The sequence below is a fragment of the Oncorhynchus kisutch genome, unplaced genomic scaffold (genome assembly GCF_002021735.2).
Source record: "Oncorhynchus kisutch isolate 150728-3 unplaced genomic scaffold, Okis_V2 Okis03b-Okis08b_hom, whole genome shotgun sequence".
NCBI classification, from domain to species: domain Eukaryota; kingdom Metazoa; phylum Chordata; class Actinopteri; order Salmoniformes; family Salmonidae; genus Oncorhynchus; species Oncorhynchus kisutch.
The window spans coordinates 17,305,347-17,327,703 of NW_022261980.1; positions in this window are offsets into that span (position 1 = coordinate 17,305,347).

Here is a 22,357-nt window from a genome sequence, read left to right on the forward strand (position 1 = left end):
GTAGAGATAGAGATAGAGAGGGTAGAGATAGAGATAGAGAGGGTGGAGATAGAGAGGATAGAGATAGAGAGGGTAGAGATAGAGAGGGTAGAGATAGAGAGGATAGAGAGGGTAGGGATAGAGAGGATAGAGATAGAGATAGAGAGGATAGAGATAGAGAGTGTAGAGATAGAGATACAGAGGATAGAGATATAGAGGGTAGAGATAGAGAAGGTAGAGATATAGAGGGTAGAGATAGAGAGGGTATAGATAGAGGGGTAGAGAGGGTATAGATAGAGAGGGTAGAGAAGGTATAGATAGAGAGGGTAGAGATATAGGGTATAGATAGAGAGGGTAGAGATATAGGGTATAGATAGAGAGGTTAGAGATATAGGGTATAGATAGAGAGGGTAGAGATAGCGATAGAGAGGGTGGAGATAGAGATATAGGGTATCGATAGAGAGGGTAGAGATGGAGATATAGGGTATATATAGAGAGGGTAGAGAGGGTATAGATATAGATAGAGAGGGTAGAGAGGGTATAGATATAGATAGAGATGGTATAGATAGAGATAGAGATGGTAGAGAGGGTATAGATATAGATAGAGAGGGTAGAGAGGGTATAGATAGAGATAGAGAGGGTAGAGAGGGTAGAGATAGAGAGGGTATAGATAGAGAGGGTAGAGATAGAGAGGGTAGAGATAGAGATAGAGATAGAGAGGGTAGAGATAGAGAGGGTGGAGATAGAGATATAGGGTATAGATAGAGAGGGTAGAGATAGAGATATAGGGTATATATAGAGAGGGTAGAGAGGGTATAGATATAGATAGAGAGGGTAGAGAGGGTATAGATAGAGAGGGTATAGATAGAGATAGAGAGGGTAGAAAGGGTATAGATAGAGAGGGTAGAAAGGATATAGATAGAGAGGGTAGAGAGGGTATAGATAGAGATAGAGAGGGCATAGATAGAGATAGAGAGGGTAGAAAGGGTATAGATAGAGATAGAGAGGGTAGAGAGGGTATAGATAGAGATAGAGAGGGTAGAAAGGGTATGGATAGAGATTTTTGGCACTAAACAGTCTCCATTCTTTTTTCCAACTGTTACCTGAAGACAAGTGTTGTGTCACGACTACCACCGAAGTCAATGCCTCTGCTTGTTCGGGCAGCGTTTGGCGGTCGGCGACGCCCGTCTTCTAGCCATCATCGATCTACTTTTCATTTTCCATTTGTTTTGTCTTGTCTTCCCAAACACCTGGTTTCAATTCCACCAATTACATGTTGTGTATTTAACCCTCTGTTTCCCCCTAAGTCCTTGTCTGGTATTGTTTGTAGTGCGTGTGCACGTTATGCTGGTGTGAGACGGGTTGTGTCTGGTATGGTTTGTAGTGCGTGTGCACGTTATGCCGGTGTGAGACGGGTTGTGTCTGGTATTGTTTGTAGTGCGTGTGCACGTTATGCTGGTGTGAGACGGGTTGTGTCTGGTATTGTTTCTAGTGCGTGTGCACGTTATGCTGGTGTGTGACGGGTTTTGAAAAAACACCACTCTGTCACCTTTCACCTCAGATGGGATGTCTCCTGGTCTGACTAAACACCACTCTGTCACCTTTCACCTCAGATGGGATGTCTCCTGGTCTGACTAAACACCACTCTGTCACCTTTCACCTCAGATGTGATGTCTCCTGGTCTGACTAAACACCACTCGGTCACCTTTCACCTCAGATGGGATGTCTCCTGGTCTGACAAACACCACTCTGTCACCTTTCACCTCAGATGGGATGTCTCCTGGTCTGACTAAACACCACTCTGTCACCTTTCACCTCAGATGTGATGTCTCCTGGTCTGACTAAACACCACTCGGTCACCTTTCACCTCAGATGGGATGTCTCCTGGTCTGACAAACACCACTCTGTCACCTTTCACATCAGATGGGATGTCTCCTGGTCTGACTAAACACCACTCGAGTTCTGTCACCTTTCACCTCAGATGTGGAGGTGTGACATCAGCGAATGTGCTGGATCCAGATGCATCCACTTGATATCTCTGTCTGTAACTGACACATTGTAATGGGGGGAGGTCTGTTGTGTTTATTGGATCTCTGCAGGGGCGAGGACATCGATCTCAGGGGGAGTCCCTGTTTCCCTGTATTACTGGAAGACACTGAAACACTTCAAAGGAGTAGTTACAAACCCCTTCAGGACGTTGGATGTTGGCCTGTTGCATTAGGACACAGCTCTGGCCTGACCAAACTTTACAAACTCACTCACTTATACTGATTTCCTCTTGGTACGGTTTTGCAAAAGTGAGATTCCAGTGGGGGAATGAACAGAACAGCACAGAAGGAACAGAAGGAGAGGGAGAGCCAGGAGGAGAGAGAGAGGAACGGGAGGAGAGAGAGAGCCAAGAGGAGAGAGAGAGAGAGCCAGGAGGAGAGAGAGAGAGAGAAAGAGAGAGCCAGGAGGAGAGAGAGAGGAACGGGAGGAGAGAGAGAGCCAGGAGGAGAGAGAGAGAGAGAGAGAGGGAGAGAGAGAGGAACGGGAGGAGAGAGAGAGAGGGAGAGAGAGAGAGAGAGAGAGAGGGGAACGGGAGGAGAGAGAGAGAGAGAGAGAGAGAGAGAGAGAGAGAGAGAGAGGAACGGGAGGAGAGGGAGAGGAACGGGAGGATAGCGAGATGAACGGGAGGAGAGAGAGAGAGGGGATTTGGAGGAGAGAGAGAGCCAGGAGGAGAGAGAGAGCCAGGAGGAGAGAGAGAGCCAGGAGGAGAGAGAGCTTAGAGGAGAGAGAGAGCCAGGAGGAGACAGAGAGAGGAATGGGAGGAGAGAGAGCCATGAGGAGAGATTGAAAGGACAAGGACTAGAGAGAGAGGACCAGGAGGAGAGAGAGAGGATCAGAAGGAGAAAGAGACAGGATCGGAAGGAGAGAGAGAGGATCGGAAGGAGAGAGAGAGAGGATCGGAAGGAGAGAGAAAGAGGATTGGAAGGAGAGAGAGAGCCAGGAGGAGAGAGAGAGGTACGGGAGGAGAGATAGAGGGAGTAGTGACTCGTAGCTCAGCAGAGAGAGGGAGCAAGAGAAGAGGGAGAGCATGGGGTAAAATGGGGTAAAGGCGGGGATAATTTGTTGGACACCTGAAGCATCCCTCCTTTGATGACACAGTCCAGTGCTTCTCTTCCCAACACGTTTGTGTCTCTCATTTCTGTTCTCCGCACCTCTCTAGAGGGAACACTTTGATTCCACTGCTATCATCGGACACATGGTTTTGACCTGAGAATGAGCCGGAGGCGTTTCCCCCAACTAAATATCAAAAGCTAACTGGAAGGGAGGGAGACCAGAGAACTGGTAGGGAGGGAGACCAGAGAACTGGTAGGGAGAGAGACCAGAGAACTGGTATGGAGAGAGACCAGAGAACTGGTAGTGAGGGGGACCAGAGAACTGGTAGGGAGAGAGACCAGGGAACTGGTGGTGAGGGGGACCAGAGAACTGGTAGGGAGGGAGACCAGAGAACTGGTAGGGAGAGAGACCAGAGAACTGAGACCAGAGAACTGGTAGGGAGGGAGACCAGAGAACTGACAGGGAGGGAGACCAGGGAACTGGTAGGGAGGGGGACCAGAGAACTGGTAGGGAGGGAGACCAGAGAACTGGTAGGGGGGAGACCAGAGAACTGGTAGGGAGGGGGACCAGAGAACTGGTAGGGAGGGAGACCAGAGAACTGGTAGGGAGGGAGACCGGAGAACTGGTAGGGAGAGAGACCAGAGAACTGGTAGAGAGGGGATCCAGAGAACTGACAGGGAGGGAGTCCAGAGAACTGGTAGGGAGGGAGACCAGAGAACTGGTTGGGAGAGAGACCGGAGAACTGAGACCAGAGAACTGGGAGGGAGGGAGACCAGAGAACCGGTAGAGAGAGAGAGACCAGAGAACTGACAGGGAGGGAGTCCAGAGAACTGGTAGGGAGAGAGGCCAGAGAACTGACAAGGAGGGAGACCAGAGATCTGGTAGGGAGAGAGACCAGAGAACTGACACCAGAGAACTGGGAGGGAGAGAGACCAGAGAACTGAGACCAGAGAACTGACAGGGAGGGAGACCAGAGAACTGACAGGGAGGGGGACCAAAGAACTGGTAGGGAGGGAGACCGGAGAACTGGTAGGGAGGGAGACCAGAGAACTGGTAGGGGGGAGACGAGAGAACTGGTAGGGAGGGAGACCAGAGAACTGACAGGGAGGGGGACCAGAGAACTGTTAGGGAGGGCGACCAGAGAACTGGTAGGGAGAGGGACCAGAGAACTGGTAGGGAGGGAGACCAGAGAACTGAGAACAGAGATCTGACAGGGAGGGGGACCAGAGAACTGGTAGGGAGGGAGACCAGAGAACTGACTGGAGGGGGACCAGAGAACTGGTAGGGAGGGAGACCAGAGAACTGGTAGGGAAGGAGACCACACACACAAGAGAGAGGAGAAGAGAGAGGGAAAGAGAGAGGGAAAGAGAGATGGAAAGAGAGAGAGAAAGAGAGAGGGAAAGAGAGAGGAAGAGAGAGGGAAAGAGAGAGAGGAAGAGAGAGGGGAAGAGAGAGGAGAAAATAGAGGGAAAGAGAGATCCAGATGAAAACATTTAAGTCCGTTTCCAGCAGGAAGACAGAGAAAATGTTATTAGATGAGGCCTGCCTCTGTAAATTGAACACAGGGGTTAGGCAGAGGGCCAAAAAAGTGTGGTCTCAGCGGTGAAGACAGTGTCAGAGAGATACACAGAGCCAAGGCCCTCTGCAATGGAACACAGACCATCTGACTCTGCAATACACAACCCCCCCCCCCCCCCCCCACACACACACACACACACACACACACACAAGCTCCCGAGTGGCACGGCGGTCTAAGTGCATCTCAACAGGCGTCACTACAGAGATCTTAGGAGGGATTCCAGAGAACTGACAGAAAGGGGGACCAGAGAACTGAGACCAGAGAACTGAGACCAGAGAACTGACTGGTAGGGGGACCAGAGAACTGAGACCAGAGAACTGGTAGGGGGACCAGAGAACTGAGTCCAGAGAACTGAGACCAGAGAACTGACTGGTAGGGGGACCAGAGAACTGAGACCAGAGAACTGACTGGTAGGGGGACCAGAGAACTGACTGGTAGGGGGACCAGAGAACTGACTGGTAGGGGGAACAGAGAACTGACTGTTGGGGGACCAGAGAACTGAGACCAGAGAACTGAGACCAGAGAACTGACTGGTAGGGGGACCAGAGAACAGAGAACAGAGAACTGAGACCAGAGAACTGACTGGTAGGGGGACCAGAGAACTGAGACCAGAGAACTGGGACCATACAACTGATAGGTAGGGAGACCAGAGAACTGAGACCAGAGAACTGACTGGTAGGGGGACCAGAGAACTGAGACCAGAGAACTGATAGGTAGGGAGACCAGAGAACTGAGACCAGAGAACTGACTGGTAGGGGGGCCAGAGTACTGGTAGGGAGGGGGTCCAGAGAACTGGTAGGGAGGGAGACCAGAGAACTGAGAACAGAGAACTGACTGGTAGGGGGACCAGAGAACTGAGACCAGAGAATTGATAGGGAGGGAGACCAGAGAACTGACAGGGAGGGAGACCAGAGAACTGGTAGGGAGGGGGACCAAAGAACTGGTAGGGAGGGGGACCAGAGAACTGACAGGGAGGGGGACCAGAGAACTGGTAGGGAGGGAGACCAGACAACTGACAGGGAGGGGGACCAGAGAACTGGTAGGGAGGGAGACCAGAGAACTGGTAGGGAGGGAGACCAGACAACTGACAGGGAGGGGGACCAGAGAACTGGTAGGGAGGGGGACCAGAGAACTGGTAGGGAGGGGGACCAGAGAACTGGTAGGGGGACCAGAGACTGGTAGGGGGACCAGAGAACTGACAGGGAGGGGGACCAGAGATCTGACTGGGAGGGGGACCAGAGATCTGACTGGGAGGGGGACCAGAGAACTGGTAGGGGGACCAGAGAACTGATAGGGACTGAGAACAGAGAACTGACAGGGAGGGGGACCAGATAACTAGTAGGGGGGGAGACCAGAGAACTGGTAGGGAGGGAGACCAGAAACTGACAGGGAGGGGGAACAGAGAACTGGTAGGGGGACCAGAGAACTGATAGGGGGACCAGAGAACTGACAGTGAGGGGGACCAGAGATCTGGTAGGGGGACCTGAGAACTGACAGGGAGGGGGACCAGAGATCTGGTTGGGAGGGAGACCAGAGAACTGACAGGGAGGGGGACCAGAGATCTGGTAGGGGGACCAGAGATCTGGTAGGGGGACCAGAGAACTGGTAGGGAGGGAGACCAGAGAACTGGTAGGGAGGGAGACCAGAGAACTGGTAGGGGGGGGAGACCAGAGATCTGACAGGGAGGGGGACCAGAGATCTGGTAGGGGGACCAGAGAACTGACAGGGAGGGGGACAAGAGAACTGGTAGGGAGGGAGACCAGAGAACTGACAGGGAGGGAGACCAGAGAACTGACAGGGAGGGGGGCCAGAGAACTGACTGGTAGGGGGACCAGAGAACTGGTAAGGGGACCAGAGAACTGAGAGGGGGGGAAGAGAGAACTGGTAGGGGGACCAGAGAACTGACAGGGAGGGAGACCAGAGAACTGACAGGGAGGGGGACCAGAGATCTGGTAGGGGGACCAGAGAACTGATAGAGGGACCAGAGAACTGACTGGTAGGGAGACCAGAGAACTGGTAGGGGGACCAGAGAACTGATAGGGGGACCAGAGAACTGACAGGGACGGGGAACAGAGAACGGGTAGGGAGACAAGAGAACTGGTAGGGGGACCAGAGAACTGATAGGGAGGGAGACCAGAGAACTGACAGGGAGGGGGACCAGAGAACTGGTAGGGAGACCAGAGAACTGGTAGGGAGACCAGAGAACTGAAACCAGAGAACTGACTGGTAGGGGGACCAGAGAACTGACTGGTAGGGGGACCAGAGAACTGGTAGGGGGGGGGGGGGGACCAGAGAACTGAGACCAGAGAACTGACTGGTAGTGAGACCAGAGAACTGAGACCAGAGAACTGACTGGTAGGGGGACCAGAGAACTGGTAGGGGGGGACCAGAGAACTGAGACCAGAGAACTGACTGGTAGTGAGACCAGAGAACTGAGACCAGAGAACTGAATGGTAGGGAGACAAGAGAACTGACTGGTAGGGGGACCAGAGAACTGACTGGTAGGGGGACCAGAGAACTGACTGGTAGGGGGACCAGAGAACTGAGACCAGAGAACTGAGACCAGAGAACTGACTGGTAGGGGGAACCAGAGAACTGAGACCAGAGAACTGAGACCAGAGAACTGACAGGGAGGGGGACCAGAGAACTGGGACCAGAGAACTGGGACCAGAGAACTGAGACCAGAGAACTGATAGGTAGGGAGACCAGAGAACTGAGACCAGAGAACTGACAGGGAGGGGGACCAGAGAACTGGGACCAGAGAACTGATAGGTAGGGAGACCAGAGAACTGACAGGGAAGGAGACCAGAGAACTGATAGGTAGGGAGACCAGAGAACTGGTAGGGAGGGAGACCAGAGAACTGAGACCAGAGAACTGAGACCAGAGAACTGATAGGTAGGGGGACCAGAGAACGGAGACCAGAGAACTGAGACCAGAGACCTGAGACCAGAGAACTGAGTCCAGAGAACTGATAGGTAGTGGGACCAGAGAACTGGTAGGGAGGGAGACTAGAGAACTGGTAGGGAGGGAGACCAGAGAACTGATAGGGAGGGAGACCAGAGAACTGACAGGGAGGGGGACCAGAGAACTGGTAGGGAGACCAGAGAACTGGTAGGGAGACCAGAGAACTGAGACCAGAGAACTGACTGGTAGGGGGACCAGAGAACTGACTGGTAGGGGGACCAGAGAACTGGTAGGGGGGGGGACCAGAGAACTGAGACCAGAGAACTGACTGGTAGTGAGACCAGAGAACTGAGACCAGAGAACTGACTGGTAGGGGGACCAGAGAACTGGTAGGGGGGGACCAGAGAACTGAGACCAGAGAACTGACTGGTAGTGAGACCAGAGAACTGAGACCAGAGAACTGACTGGTAGGGAGACAAGAGAACTGACTGGTAGGGGGACCAGAGAACTGACTGGTAGGGGGACCAGAGAACTGAGACCAGAGAACTGAGACCAGAGAACTGACTGGTAGGGGGAACCAGAGAACTGAGACCAGAGAACTGAGACCAGAGAACTGACAGGGAGGGGGACCAGAGAACTGACTGGTAGGGGGACCAGAGAACTGGGACCAGAGAACTGAGACCAGAGAACTGATAGGGAGGGGGACCAGAGAACTGGGACCAGAGAACTGATAGGAAGGGAGACCAGAGAACTGACAGGGAGGGGGACCAGAGAACTGGGACCAGAGAACTGGGACCAGAGAACTGATAGGTAGGGAGACCAGAGAACTGACAGGGAAGGAGACCAGAGAACTGATAGGTAGGGAGACCAGAGAACTGGTAGGGAGGGAGACCAGAGAACTGAGACCAGAGAACTGAGACCAGAGAACTGATAGGTAGGGGGACCAGAGAACGGAGACCAGAGAACTGAGTCCAGAGAACTGATAGGTAGTGGGACCAGAGAACTGGTAGGGAGGGAGACTAGAGAACTGGTAGGGAGGGAGACCAGAGAACTGAGACCAGAGAACTGGTAGGGAGGGAGACCAGATAACTGACAGGGAGGGAGACCAGAGAACTGGTAGGGAGGAAGACCAGAGAACTGATAGGGAGAGAGACCAGAGAACTGACAGGGAGGGAGACCAGAGATCTGGTAGGGGGACCAGAGAACTGACAGGGAGGGGGACCAGAGAACTGGTAGGGGGACCAGAGAACTGATAGGGGGACCAGAAAACTGACAGGGAGGAGGACCAGAGATCAGGTAGGGAGGGAGACCAGAGAACTGACAGGGAGGGAGACCAGAGATCTGGTAGGGGGACCAGAGAACTGATAGGGGGACCAGAGAACTGACAGGGAGGGGGACCAGAGATCAGGTAGGGAGGGAGACCAGAGAACTGACAGGGAGGGAGACCAGAGATCTGGTAGGGGGACCAGAGAACTGACAGGGAGGGGGACCAGAGAACTGGTAGGGGGACCAGAGAACTGATAGGGGGACCAGAGAACTGACAGGGAGGGGGGACCAGAGATCTGGTAGGGGGACCAGAGAACTGACAGGGAGGGGGACCAGAGAACCAGTAGGGGGACCAGAGAACTGACAGGGAGGGGGACCAGAGATCTGGTAGGGGGACCAGAGAACTGGTAGGGAGGGAGACCAGAGAACTGGTAGGGAGGGAGACCAGAGAACTGACAGGGAGGGGGACCAGAGATCTGGTAGGGGGACCAGAGAACTGACAGGGAGGGAGACCAGAGAACTGAGACCAGAGAACTGAGACCAGAGAACTGATAGGTAGGGGGACCAGAGAACTGGTAGGGAGGGAGACCAGAGAACTGGTAGGGAGGGAGACTAGAGAACTGGTAGGGAGGGAGACCAGAGAACTGAGACCAGAGAACTGGTAGGGAGGGAGACCAGAGAACTGGTAGGGAGGGAGACCAGAGAACTGAGTCCAGAGAACTGGTAGGGAGGGAGACCAGAGAACTGGTAGGGAGGGAGACCAGAGAACATGGTAAAGGTTATTCTGTTAAATCAGGACTTTCAATGATCCATTTGTGTTTCTATCATGCGGTGTGATGCATGCTGGTACTTCAGAGGCCTAGTCTTCGTGACAGTGCTGTGTCACAACGAATGTCCCAGTTATTGACATCCTGCTACATTGTGCAGGTAAGAAGCTGATAACGTGTTGTGTTGTCACATTGAGAAACCTCCCCCTGACAGTGTTGGGGATAGAGGGGGCGGGGAAGATTTATCACTGCCCACACTTCCTCTCAGGGATGTTCTGAGACGGTCTGGACACAGGGAACTTCCTGACATGTCTGGCAGCACCACACTGGACAGACCCTGTGGTTCCATTGTCTGACCACATCCCTCTCCTCTCACACACAGAGTACTGACAGCAGACAGGCGGTCTGGCCAAGCAGAAGAGATCATTGCATGATTGACAAAGATTGTTAAATGCAAGATGCAAGATGCTTCACTGTTGGACAATGTGCAGGGCCACACTACTTGGTAATACTCCCTGCTGATTGGGTGCGGCAGGTAGCCTAGTGGTTAGTGCGTTGGACTAGTAAACCGTAAAGGTTTGCAAGATCGAATCCCCGAGTTGTCAAGGTACAAATCTGTCGTTCTGCCCCCTGAACAAGGCAGTTTAACCCACTGTTCCAATCATTGAAAATTAAGAATTTGTTCTTAACTGACTTGATTATATAAAAATAAAGATTGTTCCATGTTCTACCTGCAAAGCTTTAGGATGTGAACATATGAGACAAGTTGCTATTGGTTTAAAACCGATTCACTAACGAATGACATCATGCTACTAATCTGTCCTGTACATCTGAGCAAGCAGCTTCTACTTCCTCTTTCCTATCTGTGCTGTCCCTTATCTAGCCTTTCTGTTTCAGCTGATTCTGTAGCTGAAGCTATAGGGCAACGGTCCCAGGCTTGTCTCATGGCTGAGGACTGGCTTCATAACTCAGGGTAACTTAGCGACTGTCCCGTGGGCCAACCTCTCTGGGACGACACCAGCAAACAGGAGTTATGTCACGCCAGAGGGTAATTACACCTAACCCATCCACAGCAATACACACCAGAGAGTAATTACACCTAATCCAACCCAGCAACACACAGATATACCCTAGTAAATCCTCACCACCGGGGACAGAATGTTACGCTTGAATCTCTCTGTTTCTCTCTTCTTAGACGCGTCACGTTATGATGGTTTTCAACGCGATAGAGACAAACTCTTTCAGGAAGATATCCAGCTTATTCACATCGCCCACAAATTGTATTTCAAATGTATTTATGAGTAAGGAAGAATATATATTAAAAATGGAGACTTCACACCATGTAAACTGGAACAACCATCTCACTATCAGGTTCTATAAATCCTATATAGATCAGAATGGTTTAGAAACACGCCTGATTCTGTGTTTTAGTTTACGATCAAAACAATCAAAAAACTAAAACACAGACGTTTAAAACAGTATGACGATGACAACGATGGGTTAAATAAAGTCATTCCCTCGTCCATAGAGACACATACCAGCTCTACTTGTAGTACTGCTACTACGGGCAGTACTACAACCTGCACCTGTCGACAATGACAAGTTGTTCTGCTTCCACGAGCACATCCAATGCTAGCATCAGTAATTCTACATTTGTTGTTAGCCCAGCTAGCATCAGTAATTCTACATTTGTTGTTAGCCCAGCTAGCATCAGTAATTCTACATTTGTTGTTAGCCCAGCTAGCATCAGTAATTCTACATTTGTTGTTAGCCCAGCTAGCATCAGTAATTCTACATTTGTTGTTAGCCCAGCTAGCATCAGTAATTCTACATTTGTTGTTAGCCCAGCTAGCATCAGTAATTCTACATTCGTTGTTAGCCCAGCTAGCATCAGTAATTCTACATTTGTTGTTAGCCCAGCTAGCATCAGTAATTCTACATTTGTTGTTAGCCCAGCTAGCATGGACACAGTTGTGAATCTGATGCAGTCGAAGAGCTACTGCCCCCCCTTTACCTGGGAAAGCACCGAACAACAGACAGGGACGTTGGACCATCGAAGAGGCGCAAATATGCTGAGAACTACATTGATTTAGAATAACTGGAATTATTGGGACTAGTGCCTTTCCTCAGCCACAGTGTGTTATGGGTGCAAAAGTACTATCTCACAACTCTTGTGCTGTCAGGCTTCGAAGAGTGATGGGTGTGGAGTCAGGCGCAGAGAACAGAGGATTCGGAAAAAAACACTTTATTCTGTACAATCACAGCGCACAAAGAGGGTAACTCCGAACACAGGCGTACAACAATCCCGCACGGACACATGCGGGCTAACTGAACTTAAATAACCCCAAACCAAAACCCCAAACAAGGAACAGGTGAAACCAATTAGACCAAACAAAACGAAAAGGGAAAATGTATGAGCTAGTAGACCGGCGACGACGACCGCCGAGCACCACCCGAAGGGGAGCCACCTTCAGTGGCAGCTAGTAGACCGGAGACAACGACCGCCGAGCACCACCCGAAGGGGAGCCACCTTCAGTGGCAGCTAGTAGACCGGAGACAACGACCACCGAGCTCCACCCGAACGGGAAGGGGAGCCATCTTCAGTGGCAGCTAGTAGACCGGAGACAACGACCACCGAGCACCACCCGAATGGGAAAGGGAGCCACCTTCAGTGACAGCTAGTAGACCGGAGACAATGAGCACCACCCGAACGGGAAGGGGAGCCACCTTCAGTGACAGCTAGTAGACCGGAGACAACGACCACCGAGCACCACCCGAATGGGAAAGGGAGCCACCTTCAGTGACAGCTAGTAGACCGGAGACAACGACCACCGAGCACCACCCGAACGGGAAGGGGAGCCACCTTCAGTGACAGCTAGTAGACCGGAGACAACGACCACCGAGCGCCACCCGAACGGGAAGGGGAGCCACCTTCAGTGACAGCTAGTAGACCGGAGACAACGACCACAGAGCACCACCCGAATGGGAAAGCGAGCCACCTTCAGTGATATTCGTGACATGCGCAGATATTTAGAAACAAAACATGCCAATTTGAAAAATAAGCCACAGGAGTTTTTTTTGAATGAGAATTAAGATGCCTTTCACATAGCAAGACATATAAAAGCAACATATACCATTAATAAGAAGAGCTAGAAGAGTCTTATATGGTGAGCTACTGAGTGGGGAGGACAAGCAAGCCCCATACTATTGTGGAGGACTTCATTCTTCCTGCTGCCGCAGAAATGGCTGGGACAATGCTGGGGGAAATGGCCCCAAAAATTAGACAGACAAATCCTTCATCAAACAACATTGTTTCACGACGCATCAGTGACATGGCAGGAGATGTTTTGAAACAATTACTGCTTCACATACAAACCAGTCAATTCTATGCGTTACAGCTGGATGAGTCAACAGGCCTGGCACTGCTCCTGATATATGTCTGTTACAGCTGGATGAGTCAACATATGCGTTACAGCTGGATGAGTCAACAGGCCTGGCACTGCTCCTGATATATGTCTGTTACAGCTGGATGAGTCAACAGGCCTGGCACAGCTCCTGGTATATGTCTGTTACAGCTGGATGAGTCAACAGGCCTGGCACAGCTCCTGGTATATGTCTGTTACAGCTGGATGAGTCAACAGGCCTGGCACAGCTCCTGGTATATGTCTGTTACAGCTGGATGAGTCAACAGACATGGCGGGCCTGGCACAGCTCCTGGTATATGTCTGTTACGTTTATGGGGAGTTAATTAAGGAAAACATCCTCTTCTGCAAACCACTGGAAACCAGGACAACAGGAGACATCAAATGGACTTTGGTGGTCAAGATGTGTTGGTGACTGTACTGATGGTGCAAAAGCCATGACAGGGAGACATAGTGGAGTGGTAACGAGCATGCAAGCAACTGCTCCCGACGCCACTTGGGAACACTGCAGCATCAACCTAGAGGCTCTTGGGTCCACTGTAGCATCAACCTAGAGGCTCTTGGGTCCACTGCAGCATCCACCGAGAGGCTCTTGGGTACACTGCAGCATCAACCTAGAGGCTCTTGGGTCCACTGCAGCATCAACCTAGAGGCTCTTCGGTCCACTGCAGCATCAACCTAGAGGCTCTTGGGTACACTGCAGCATCAACCTAGAGGCTCTTGGGTACACTGCAGCATCAACCTAGAGGCTCTTGGGTACACTGCAGCATCAACCTAGAGGCTCTTGGGTACACTGCAGCATCAACCTAGAGGCTCTTGGGTACACTGCAGCATCAACCTAGAGGCTCTTGGGTCCACTGCAGCATCAACCTAGAGGCTCTTGGGTACACTGCAGCATCAACCTAGAGGCTCTTGGGTACACTGCAGCATCAACCTAGAGGCTCTTGGGTCCACTGCAGCATCAACCTAGAGGCTCTTGGGTCCACTGCAGCATCAACCTAGAGGCTCTTGGGTCCACTGCAGCATCAACCTAGAGGCTCTTGGGTCCACTGCAGCATCAACCTAGAGGCTCTTGGGTCCACTGCAGCATCAACCTAGAGGCTCTTGGGTCCACTGCAGCATCAACCTAGAGGCTCTTGGGTCCACTGCAGCATCAACCTAGAGGCTCTTTGGGTCCACTGCAGCATCAACCTAGAGGCTCTTGGGTCCACTGCAGCATCAACCTAGAGGCTCTTGGGTCCACTGCAGCATCAACCGAGAGGCTCTTGCTGCCAAGGGAATGCCTGACAGCTTGAAATATGTTTTGGACACTACACTGAAAATGGTCAACTTTGTTAAAGCAAGGTCTCTGAACTCTCATGTATTTTCGGCACTATGCAATGATATGGGCAGCGACCATGTAACGCTTTTACAACATACAGAAGTTTATCAAGTTGCAAAGATTTGACATGTTGTTTTAAGTAAAGTTTTCTTTACTGACCATCATTTTCACTTGTCTGACGGCTTGCATGATGAAGAGTTTCTCACACGGTCTATCTGGGTGATGTTTTTTCTCACCTGAATGATCTGATTCTAGGATTACAGGGACTCTCCGCAACTATACTCAATGTGCAAAATTGAGGCAATGATTAATCAAGAAGTTGGAGCTCTTCTGCATTAACCTGATGAGTGTACTGTTGGGGCAGTATTTGATGTTTGGGATTGATTATAACCTGAGGATTGATTATAAAAAACGTTTGTCATGTTTCTTCGAACTTTACGGATACTATTTGGAATTTTTGTCTGCCCGTCATGACCGCACGAGCCTGTTGATTTCTGAACAAAACACGCCAACCAAATGGAGGTTTTTGGATGTAAAAATCATCTTTATGGAACAAAAGGAACATTTATTGTGTAACTGGGAGTCTCGTGAGTGCAAACATCCGAAGATCATCAAAGGTAAGCGATTCATTTCATTGCTTTTCTGACTTTCGTGACCAATCTACTTTGCTGCTAGCTGTTTGTAATGTTTTGTCTGCTGAGAGAGCTGTCCTCACATGAATGCTTGGTTTGCTTTCGCCGAGAAGCTTTTTTGAAATCTGACACGCCAGGTGGGTTAACAACAAGCTAAGCTGTGTTTTGGTATACCGCAAAATATTTTTAGTAATTTAATTTGAATTTGGCGCTCTGCAATTCAGCGGATGTTGACGAAAATGATCCCGCTAACGGGATGGTTGCGCCAAGACGTTTTACCAAGGACAAGAAGTTAATTATTCAAAACATTTTACCAAGGACAAGAAGTTAATTATCCAAGACGTTTTACCAAGGACAAGAAGTGAATTATCCAAGACGTTTTACCAAGGACAAGAAGTGAATTATCCAAGACGTTTTACCAAGGACAAGAAGTGAATTATCCAAGACGTTTTACCAAGGACAAGAAGTTAATTATCCAAGACGTTTTACCAAGGACAAGAAGTGAATTATCCAAGACGTTTTACCAAGGACAAGAAGTGAATTATCCAAGACGTTTTACCAAGGACAAGAAGTTAATTATCCAAGACGCTTTACCAAGGACAAGAAGTTAATTATCCAAGACGTTTTACCAAGGACAAGAAGTTAATTATCCAAGACGTTTTACCAAGGACAAGAAGTTAATTATCCAAGACGTTTTACCAAGGACAAGAAGTTAATTATCCAAGACGTTTTACCAAGGACAAGAGGTTCATTATCCAAGACGTTTTACCAAGGACAAGAAGTTAATTATCCAAGACGTTTTACCAAGGACAAGAGGTTAATTATCCAAGACGTTTTACCAAGGACAAGAAGTTAATTATCCAAGACGTTTTACCAAGGACAAGAAGTTAATTATCCAAGACGTTTTACCAAGGACAAGAGGTTAATTATCCAAGACGTTTTACCAAGGACAAGAAGTTAATTATCCAAGACGTTTTACCAAGGACAAGAAGTTAAGTATCCAAGACGTTTTACCAAGGACAAGAGGTTAATTATCCAAGACGTTTTACCAAGGACAAGAAGTTAATTATCCAAGACGTTTTACCAAGGACAAGAAGTTAATTATCCAAGACGTTTTACCAAGGACAAGAAGTTAATTATCCAAGACGTTTTACCAAGGACAAGAAGTGAATTATCCAAGACGTTTTACCAAGGACAAGAAGTTAATTATCCAAGACGCTTTACCAAGGACAAGAAGTTAATTATCCAAGACGTTTTACCAAGGACAAGAAGTTAATTATCCAAGACGTTTTACCAAGGACAAGAAGTTAATTATCCAAGACGTTTTACCAAGGACAAGAGGTTAATTATCCAAGACGTTTTACCAAGGACAACAAGTTAATTATCCAAGACGTTTTACCAAGGACAAGAGGTTAATTATCCAAGACGTTTTACCAAGGACAAGAAGTTAATTATCCAAGACGTTTTACCAAGGACAAGAAGTTAATTATCCAAGACGTTTTACCAAGGACAAGAGGTTAATTATCCAAGACGTTTTACCAAGGACAAGAAGTTAATTATCCAAGACGTTTTACCAAGGACAAGAAGTTAATTATCCAAGACGTTTTACCAAGGACAAGAAGTTAATTATCCAAGACGTTTTACCAAGGACAAGAAGTTAATTATCCAAGACGTTTTACCAAGGACAAGAAGTTAATTATCCAAGACGTTTTACCAAGGACAAGAAGTTAATTATCCAAGACGTTTTACCAAGGCCAAGAAGTTAATTATCCAAGACGTTTTACCAAGGACAAGAAGTTAATTATCCAAGACGTTTTACCAAGGACAAGAAGTTAATTATCCAAGACGTTTTACCAAGGACAAGAAGTTAATTATCCAAGACGTTTTACCAAGGACAAGAAGTTAATTATCCAAGACGTTTTACCAAGGACAAGAAGTTAATTATCCAAGACGTTTTACCAAGGTCAACACACAGGTCTTTCCATCATTGTATGATTTTTTTGTGTCCAAATGAACTCAAACTTACAGACACCTGAGTGACTTGACTTTTTACGCAGGTACTTTCCTGAAACGGACGACGCAAACAACTGGATTCATTATCCCTTTCATGCCCTGCCTCCAGTCCCCTTACCGATGTTTTTTACATTTTACACTTTTTATATTTTTATTTCACCTTTATTTAACCAGGTAGGCTAGTTGAGAACACCTTTATTTAACCAGGTAGGCCAGTTGAGAACACCTTTATTTAACCAGGTAGGCTAGTTGAGAACACCTTTATTTAACCAGGTAGGCTAGTTGAGAACACCTTTATTTAACCAGGTAGGCTAGTTGAGAACACCTTTATTTAACCAGGTAGGCTAGTTGAGAACAAGTTCTCATTTGCAACTGCGACCTGGCCAAGATAAAGCATAGCAGTGTGAACAGACAACACAGAGTTACACATGGAGTAAACAATTAACAAGTCAATAACACAGTAGAAAACAAAGAGGAGTCTATATACAATGTGTGCAAAAGGCATGAGTTAGGCAAATAATTAAAATTTTGCAGATTAACACTGGAGTGATAAATGATCAGATGGTCATGTACAGGTAGAGATATTGGTGTGCAAAAGAGCAGAAAAGTAAATAAATAAAAACAGTATGGGGATGAGGTAGGTAAAAATGGGTGGGCTATTTACCGATAGACTATGTACAGCTGCAGCGATCGGTTAGCTGCTCAGATAGCAGATGTTTGAAGTTGGTGAGGGAGATAAAAGTCTCCAACTTCAGCGATTTTTGCAATTCGTTCCAGTCACAGGCAGCAGAGAACTGGAATGAACAAGAGAGCCTCATCGAAATTCCCACAAGTGGTTCTGAGCAAATTTAATTTAATTTATTTTTAATTTAATTTAATTAGAAACCACTGCCAGATTTCTGGATCGGGCTGCGCTCAGAGTATCCTGCCTTGGCAAATTGTGCTGTTAAGACAACCACGTGCCTATGGGAGAGTGGATTCTTGGCCCTCACAAGCATGAAAACTAAATTCAGGCACAGAAACTGTGTGTGGAAAATGATTAAAGACTGAGACTCTCTCTAATACAACCCAACATTGCAGAGTTATGTGCATCCTTTCAAGCACACTCTTCTCATTAACCTGTGGTGAGTTATTCACACCCTTCTCATTAACCTGTGGTGAGTTATTCACACCCTTCTCATTAACCACACCCTTCTCATTAACCACACCCTTCTCATTAACCACACCCTTCTCATCAACCACACCCTTCTCATTAACCACACCCTTCTCATTAACCACACCCTTCTCATTAACCACACCCTTCTCATTAACCACACCCTTCTCATTAACCACAACCTTCTCATTAACCACACCCTTCTCATTAACCACACCCTTCTCATTAACCACACCCTTCTCATTAACCACACCCTTCTCATAACCACACCCTTCTCATTAACCACAACCTTCTCATTAACCACACCCTTCTCATTAACCACACCCTTCTCATTAACCACAACCTTCTCATTAACCACACCCTTCTCATTAACCACACCCTTTCTCATTAACCACACCCTTCTCATTAACCACAACCTTCTCATTAACCACACCCTTCTCATTAACCACAACCTTCTCATTAACACACCCTTTAACCCCTTCTCATTAACCACACCCTTCTCATTAACCACACCCTTCTCATTAACCACACCCTTCTCATTAACCACACCCTCTCCTTACACCCCCCCTTCTCATTAACCACACCCTTCTCATTAACCACACCCTTCTCATTAACCACACCCTTCTCATTAACCACACCCTTCTCATTAACCACAACCTTCTCATTAACCACACCCTTCTCATTAACCACACCCTTCTCATTAACCACACCCTTCTCATTAACCACACCCTTCTCATTAACCACACCCTTCTCATAACCACACCCTTCTCATAACCACACCCGTCTCATTAACCACACCCTTCTCATTAACCACACCCTTCTCATTAACCACACCCTTCTCATTAACCACACCCTTCTCATTAACCACACCCTTCTCATTAACCACAACCTTCTCATTAACCACACCCTTCTCATTAACCACACCCTTCTCATTAACCACACCCTTCTCATTAACCACACCCTTCTCATTAACCACACCCTTCTCATTAACCACAACCTTCTCATCCTTCTCATTAACCACACCCTTCTCATTAACCACACCCTTCTCATTAACCACACCCTTCTCATTAACCACAACCCTTCTCATTAACCACACCCTTCTCATTAACCACACCCTTCTCATTAACCACAACCTCTCATTAACCACACCCTTCTCATGAACCACACCCTTCTCATTAACACAACCCTTCTCATTAACCACACCCTCTCATTAACCACAACCCTTCTCATTAACCACACCCTTCTCATTAACCACACCCTTCTCATTAACCACACCCTTCTCATTAACCACAACCTTCTCATTAACCACACCCTTCTCATTAACCACACCCTTCTCATAACCACACCCTTCTCATTAACCACACCCTTCTCATTAACCACACCCTTCTCATTAACCACACCCTTTCATAACACACCTTCTCATTAACCACACCCTTCTCATTAACCACCACCCTTCTCATTAACCACACCCTTCTCATTAACCACCACCCTTCTCATTAACCACACCCTTCTCATTAACCACACCCTCTCATTAACCACACCCTTCTCATTAACAACCCCTTCTCATTAACCACACACCCTTGCTCATTAACCACACCCTTCTCATTAACAACACCCTTCTCATTAACCACACCCTTCTCATTAACCACACCCCTTCTCATTAACCACACCCTTCTCATTAACCACACCCTTCTCATTAACCACACCCTTCTCATTAACCACACCCTTCTCATTAACCACACCCTTCTCATTAACAACACCCTTCTCATTAACCACACCCTTCTCATTAACCACACCCTTATATGTAAGTTTGTTTGTATGTTTGTAAATAAACTAATAAGTATAAATATAACTAATAAGCACTTCTGAATAAGAAACCTTCTTATTTATCATCACTCATCAATATTATAATATAATTATCATCAACATTATAATTATCATTCCTAAAACCAGGTCTCAAGCATGGATTACACTTGAGGCCCATGTGGTTTCCACAGAGTTGGGTATGGCTGCCTTTTCCTGTTACACTCCTTGCCTATGGAAGAGCCTGCAGACTAAACTTAGACTTGAGACTCTTGTCCTGTTACACTCCTCACCTATGGAAGAGCCTGCAGACTAAACTTAGACCTGAGACTCTCGTCCTGTTACACTCCTTGCCTATGGAAGAGCCTGCAGACTAAACTTAGACCTGAGACTCTTGTCCTGTTACACTCCTCACCTATGGAAGAGCCTGCAGACTAAACTTAGACCTGAGACTCTCGTCCCCCTGTTACACTCCTCACCTATGGAAGAGCCTGCAGACTAAACTTAGACCTGAGACTCTCGTCCCCCTGTTACACTCCTCACCTATGGAAGAGCCTGCAGACTAAACTTAGACCTGAGACTCTCGTCCCCCTGTTACACTCCTCACCTATGGAAGAGCCTGCAGACTAAACTTAGACCTGAGACTCTCATCCCCCTATTACACTCCTCACCTATGGAAGAGCCTGCAGACTAAACTTAGACCTGAGACTCTCATCCCCCTATTACACTCCTCACCTATGGAAGAGCCTGCAGACTAAACTTAGACCTGAGACTCTCGTCCCCCTGTTACACTCCTCACCTATGGAAGAGCCTGCAGACTAAACTTAGACCTGAGACTCTCGTCCCCCTGTTACACTCCTCACCTATGGAAGAGCCTGCAGACTAAACTTAGACCTGAGACTCTCGTCGTCCTGTTACACTCCTCACCTATGGAAGAGCCTGCAGACTAAACTTAGACCTGAGACTCTCGTCGTCCTGTTACACTCCTCACCTATGGAAGAGCCTGCAGACTAAACTTAGACCTGAGACTCTCGTCCCCCTGTTACACTCCTTACCTATGGAAGAGCCTGCAGACTAAACTTAGACCTGAGACTCTCGTCCCCCTGTTACACTCCTCACCTATGGAAGAGCCTGCAGACTAAACTTAGACCTGAGACTCTCGTCGCCCTGTTACACTCCTCACCTATGGAAGAGCCTGCAGACTAAACTTAGACCTGAGACTCTCGTCCCCCTGTTACACTCCTCACCTATGGAAGAGCCTGCAGACTAAACTTAGACCTGAGACTCTCGTCCCCCTGTTACACTCCTTACCTATGGAAGAGCCTGCAGACTAAACTTAGACCTGAGACTCTCGTCCCCCTGTTACACTCCTCACCTATGGAAGAGCCTGCAGACTAAACTTAGACCTGAGACTCTCGTCGCCCTGTTACACTCCTCACCTATGGAAGAGCCTGCAGACTAAACTTAGACCTGAGACTCTCGTCCCCCTGTTACACTCCTCACCTATGGAAGAGCCTGCAGACTAAACTTAGACCTGAGACTCTCGTCCCCCTGTTACACTCCTCACCTATGGAAGAGCCTGCAGACTAAACTTAGACCTGAGACTCTCGTCCCCCTGTTACACTCCTCACCTATGGAAGAGCCTGCAGACTAAACTTAGACTTGAGACTCTTGTCCTGTTACACTCCTCACCTATGGAAGAGCCTGCAGACTAAACTTAGACCTGAGACTCTCGTCCTGTTACACTCCTTGCCTATGGAAGAGCCTGCAGACTAAACTTAGACCTGAGACTCTTGTCCTGTTACACTCCTCACCTATGGAAGAGCCTGCAGACTAAACTTAGACCTGAGACTCTCGTCCCCCTGTTACACTCCTCACCTATGGAAGAGCCTGCAGACTAAACTTAGACCTGAGACTCTCGTCCCCCTGTTACACTCCTCACCTATGGAAGAGCCTGCAGACTAAACTTAGACCTGAGACTCTCGTCCTGTTACACTCCTTGCCTATGGAAGAGCCTGCAGACTAAACTTAGACCTGAGACTCTTGTCCTGTTACACTCCTCACCTATGGAAGAGCCTGCAGACTAAACTTAGACCTGAGACTCTCGTCCCCCTGTTACACTCCTCACCTATGGAAGAGCCTGCAGACTAAACTTAGACCTGAGACTCTCGTCCCCCTGTTACACTCCTCACCTATGGAAGAGCCTGCAGACTAAACTTAGACCTGAGACTCTCGTCCCCCTGTTACACTCCTCACCTATGGAAGAGCCTGCAGACTAAACTTAGACCTGAGACTCTCATCCCCCTATTACACTCCTCACCTATGGAAGAGCCTGCAGACTAAACTTAGACCTGAGACTCTCATCCCCCTATTACACTCCTCACCTATGGAAGAGCCTGCAGACTAAACTTAGAC